The sequence below is a fragment of the Pseudorasbora parva genome, chromosome 4 (assembly GCF_024679245.1).
Source record: "Pseudorasbora parva isolate DD20220531a chromosome 4, ASM2467924v1, whole genome shotgun sequence".
Taxonomy (NCBI): domain Eukaryota; kingdom Metazoa; phylum Chordata; class Actinopteri; order Cypriniformes; family Gobionidae; genus Pseudorasbora; species Pseudorasbora parva.
The window spans coordinates 12,394,639-12,399,933 of NC_090175.1; positions in this window are offsets into that span (position 1 = coordinate 12,394,639).

The window sequence follows — 5,295 nt, forward strand, 5'->3', positions numbered from 1 at the left end:
ATAGATCTCCTCATGCTGAACAAATTTGCCTCTGGAATCATTGCTGTCAATCAAATCATTAATTAAATATTCACAATTATGTTAAAAACCTACTTTTGCAAACTAGTCCCTGGTTTTTTGACCGATCGGAACCAAACCAGTGTCAAAATGTTCTCTGGTCTCTGTTTATCAATAGTTATCGAAAAAAAGTTGAAATTTCAATTCAGTTTTGCTAATTGGCTTCAAAATGGACGTTCAGGGCGGAGCCTATTTTACTAAAAAGGCTATAACTCAAGAAAGAAATGAGATATCGTCACCAAACTTGGTACACATGTATATCGGCTCAATTTGAGGTCACGATAAAAATATTGCGACGATTGGCCACTTGGTGGCGCTATAATGTGAAAAAAACATGAAAAGGGCTATAACCACGCGATCGCTAGTTTAATTAACCTGAAAATTGGTAAGCAGACATTGGCGTATCTCAAAAAACATGGCCGCCATCGGCCAATGAAATTTGAGCACCTGTTAGACAAGGTTAACAGAGGCCGATCGGAACGAAACTTGGTGGGCATGTTTGACTCATGGTCCTAGAGGTCTGTAAGATTTTTGAAAGAAATCGGCCACTAGTTGGCGCTAACTCAAAAGGGAAGCTCAAAAAATCACGAAAATTGTTGGGTATATGTAGCATGACATGCTGATGAAGCATGAAAAGTTTTAAAGAGATCGGACTATAGGTGGCGCTATAACTGTTAAAAAGCTATAAAAACCATGCATTTTTTATGGTAAATTGCCTATATTGGCTGTAAATGGACTTTTCCATCTATTATTTCAGTGTTTAAAATCTTGCTAAATAAAACTTAATGTCTTTAATGCCTATGTGCTTAAAAGGCCTTAAATGCTTGAACCCCGCTAAATGCTGCTTGTTAGGGGTTCAAGCACGAAGTGCTGAAACCCTATTGTAATTGTACTGATTTTTAGGGGTTCAAGCACGAAGTGCTGAAACCCTATTGTAATTGTACTGATTTTTATTATTATTAGGGGTTCAAGCACGAAGTGCTGAAACCCTATTGTAATTGTACTGATTTTTATTATTATTATTATTATTCTCCGATAAAACGCGTTGTGCAGCCCAAACCGTAAGGGCTAGAGACTTGAAAATTTACCCGAAGGTAGTCCAAAAATCGAGGAGAGGTTATCAAAATATGAGCCCAATCGGCCAATAGGTGGCGCTATAGCGCAAAAAACCAAAAAAATTTACATTTGTGAGCTTTTCTCATAAACCGGTGGTCGTAGACTCGAATGATTTATACTTTTGAAATCCTTGGGCCAAGACGAAAAAACTGTAAGCGGGAATTTTTTTGTTTCGTCTTAAAATGTCCGCCATTTTGGAGTATGTCTGAAACCTATTTTTGAGAACTAGTCCCTGGTTTTTTGACCGATCGGAACCAAACCAGTGTCAAAATGTTCTCTGGTCGCTAATTATCAATAGTTATCAAAAAAAAGTTGAAATTTCGATTCATTTTTGCTAATTGGCTTCAAAATGGACGTTCAGGGCGGAGCCTATTTTGCTAAAAAGGCTATAACTCAAGAAGGAAATGAGATATCGTCACCAAACTTGGTACACATGTGTATCGGCTCAATTTGAGGTCACGATAAAAAAATTGCGACGATTGGCCACTTGGTGGCGCTATAATGTGACAAAAACATGAAAAGGGCTATAACCACGCGACCGCTAGTCCGATTGACTTGAAAATTGGTATGCAGTGTCTTGGTCCAAGGCCCCATGTATGTCTATGAGGACATTGGTGTATCTCAAAAAACATGGCCGCCATCAGCCAATGAATTTTGAGCACCTATTAGATGGGGTTAACAGAGGTTGATCGGAACGAAACTCATTGGACATGTTTGACTCATGGTCCTAGAGGTCTGTAAGAATTTTGAAAGAAATCGGCCACTAGTTGGCGCTAACCCAAAAGGGAAGCTCAAAAATTCACGAAAATTGTTGGGTATATGTGGCATGACATGCTGATGAAGCATGCAAAGTTTTAAAGAGATCGGACTATAGGTGGCGCTATAACTGTTAAAAAGCTTTAAAAACCATGCATTTCCTATGGTAAATTGCCTATATTGGCTGTGAATGGACTTTTCCATCTATTATTTCAGTGTTTAAAATCTTGCTAAATAAAACTTAATGTCTTTAATGCCTATGTGCTTTAAAGGCCTTAAAGGCTTGAACCCCGCTAAATGCTGCTTGCAGCTTTAATTATTATTATTATTATTCTCCGCTAAAACGCATCGTGCAGACCAAACCGTAAGAGCTGGAAATTTGAAACTTTGTCAGATGGTAGTACTCATGTTGGGGAGACCCTGAGAAGCTATGACCCCGATTGGCCCATAGGTGGCGCTATAGCAATCAATTGCGAGAAAAGGCTCATAACTCCTAAACCGTTTGGACCACACTCAAGTGTCATATATCATTGGAAAGCTGAGTCCTTGGCGAACAAAATGTATATCTCAGATTTTATTTCCAGTATGCAAATTTTTCCGCCATTTTGAATTTTATTGAAAACCTACTTTTGCAAACTAGTCCCTGGTTTTTTGACCGATCGGAACCAAACCAGTGTCAAAATGTTCTCTGGTATCTGTTTATCAATAGTTATCAAAAAAAAGTTGAAATTTCGATTCATTTATGCTAATTGGCTTCAAAATGGACGTTCAGGGCGGAGCCTATTTTACTAAAAAGGCTATAACTCAAGAAGGAAATGAGATATCGTCACCAAACTTGGTACACATGTATATCGGCTCAATTTGAGGTCACGATAAAAAAATCGCGATGATTGGCCACTTGGTGGCGCTATAATGCGAAAAAAACATGAAAAGGGCTGTAACCACGCGACCGCTAGTCCGATTGACCTGAAAATTGGTATGCAGTGTCTTGGTCCAAGGCCCCATGTACTTCTATGAGGACATTGGCGTATCTCAAAAAACATGGCCGCCATCGGCCAATGAAATTTGAGCACCTATTAGATGGGGTTAACAGAGGCCGATCAGAACGAAACTTGATGGGCATGTTTGACTCATGGTCCTAGAGGTCTGTAAGAATTTTGAAAGAAATCGGCCACTAGTTGGCGCTAACGAGTTTTATGGCTCTGAAATCACGTGTTTTTTCACGCATCCACAAAATATGCATATCATATGATAGATCTCCTTATGCTGAACAAATTTGCCTCTAGAACCATTGCTGTCAATCAAATCATTAATTAAATATTCACAATTATGTTAAAAACCTACTTTTGCAAACTAGTCCCTGGTTTTTCGACCGATCGGAACGAAACCAGTGTCAAAATGTTCTCTGGTCTCTGTTTATCAATAGTTATCGAAAAAAAGTTGAAATTTCAATTCATTTTTGCTAATTGGCTTCAAAATGGACGTTCAGGGCGGAGCCTATTTTACTAAAAAGGCTATAACTCAAGAAGGAAATGAGATATCGTCACCAAACTTGGTACACATGTATATCGGCTCAATTTGAGGTCACGATAAAAATATTGCGACGATTGGCCACTTGGTGGCGCTATAATGTGAAAAAAAACATGAAAAGGGCTATAACCACGCGATCGCTAGTCCAATTAAGCTGAAAATTGGTATGCAGACATTGGCGTATCTCAAAAAACATGGCCGCCATCGGCCAATGAAATTTGAGCACCTATTAGACAAGGTTAACAGAGGCCGATCGGAACGAAACTTGGTGGGCATGTTTGACTCATGGTCCTAGAGGTCTGTAAGATTTTTGAAAGAAATCGGCCACTAGTTGGCGCTAACTCAAAAGGGAAGCTCAAAAATTCACGAAAATTGTTGGGTATATGTAGCATGACATGCTGATGAAGCATGAAAAGTTTTAAAGAGATCGGACTATAGGTGGCGCTATAACTGTTAAAAAAGCTATAAAAACCATGCATTTTTTATGGTAAATTGCCTATATTGGCTGTAAATGGACGTTTCCATCTATTATTTCAGTGTTTAAATCAGCACTAGGTAACTTTTCAACCTTCATAATATATTTTTTAAGACTCTTGTGATGATAAATCGACTTACAATAGGTTGAATGACACGTCTGCCATAGCCTGATGGGGTCTGTATCGTTTTTAATCGTACTTTTAAACTTCGGGTTTCGGGTAGTAACCCGAGAAAAAGAAAAGAACTACAAAATTCGACTGCTTTACGGCATATACGTCACTTCCACCAACACACACACTTCCTTACATTCGGACGTGCGAGCCCAACTTTGTTCATCGGATAATATAGTCATGTCCGAAGCAGCAGAGACAAATAAGAAAGAAAAGGTTTTGTTGGAGGAAAGCAATAAGAGGAAATGAAAAAATGATGGGATTAAAAGCAGGACGAGAATCAGCATGTGACCAGCGTTTGCTCGTCGGCGTGAGCTGAAGGAGGCGCGCCCGACCGATGCTGTCATGCTTGTTACGGTGAGCTACCACTCAAACATTGAACTGAAGTATCATATAGATACTGTAAAACGGTAACCAATAGACTACTATAATGACGCTGGCTTGTAAACGTGAGTATCGTGATTATTTGGCGTTTGAAAAAAACAAAACCCATGAAATTATATTCATATGACATGCTGAAACATATGCCACTGACTGAAACGTTACCTGGGATGAAGACATTTCACACGCGACGCCAGAAGAACTCCTCTTGCAGTTTTCAGGGGAACTGTTATTGCTGCACCGACCCGCGGGACGCTTTTACTAAGTTATTTGGCCCGCACCGCACCACTGTATATATTTTTACAACACGCCGCGCACCTGCGACCATTAAATAGACATACGGGGTCCGCGGGTTATGAGACGACCCGCGCATCACTAGTTCAGGGCTATCAGGGTTGTCATGTCAACAAATGCACGCGCGATGGCATCCCCTGTTGTAGGATTACAGAGCTTACGACAGTAGTTGAGGACATTATTTTTTCCAAACTGTAGGGGGACCCCGAGAGCAAAAGTAGCCAAGTGGGGCTTTAAAATCTTGCTAAATAAAACTTAATGTCTTTAATGCCTATGTGCTTAAAAGGCCTTAAACGCTTGAACCCCGCTAAATGCTGCTTGCAGCTTTAATTATATATAATACTATAGTAAAATTAATATAATAATATAGTATAATATAATATATATACACTACCTTTTAAAAGTTTGGGCACAGTAAGAAATTAATACTTTTATTCAGCAAGGACATATTAAATCAATCTAAAGTGACAGTAAATACATTTATAATGTTACAAAAGATTTCTATTTTAATATA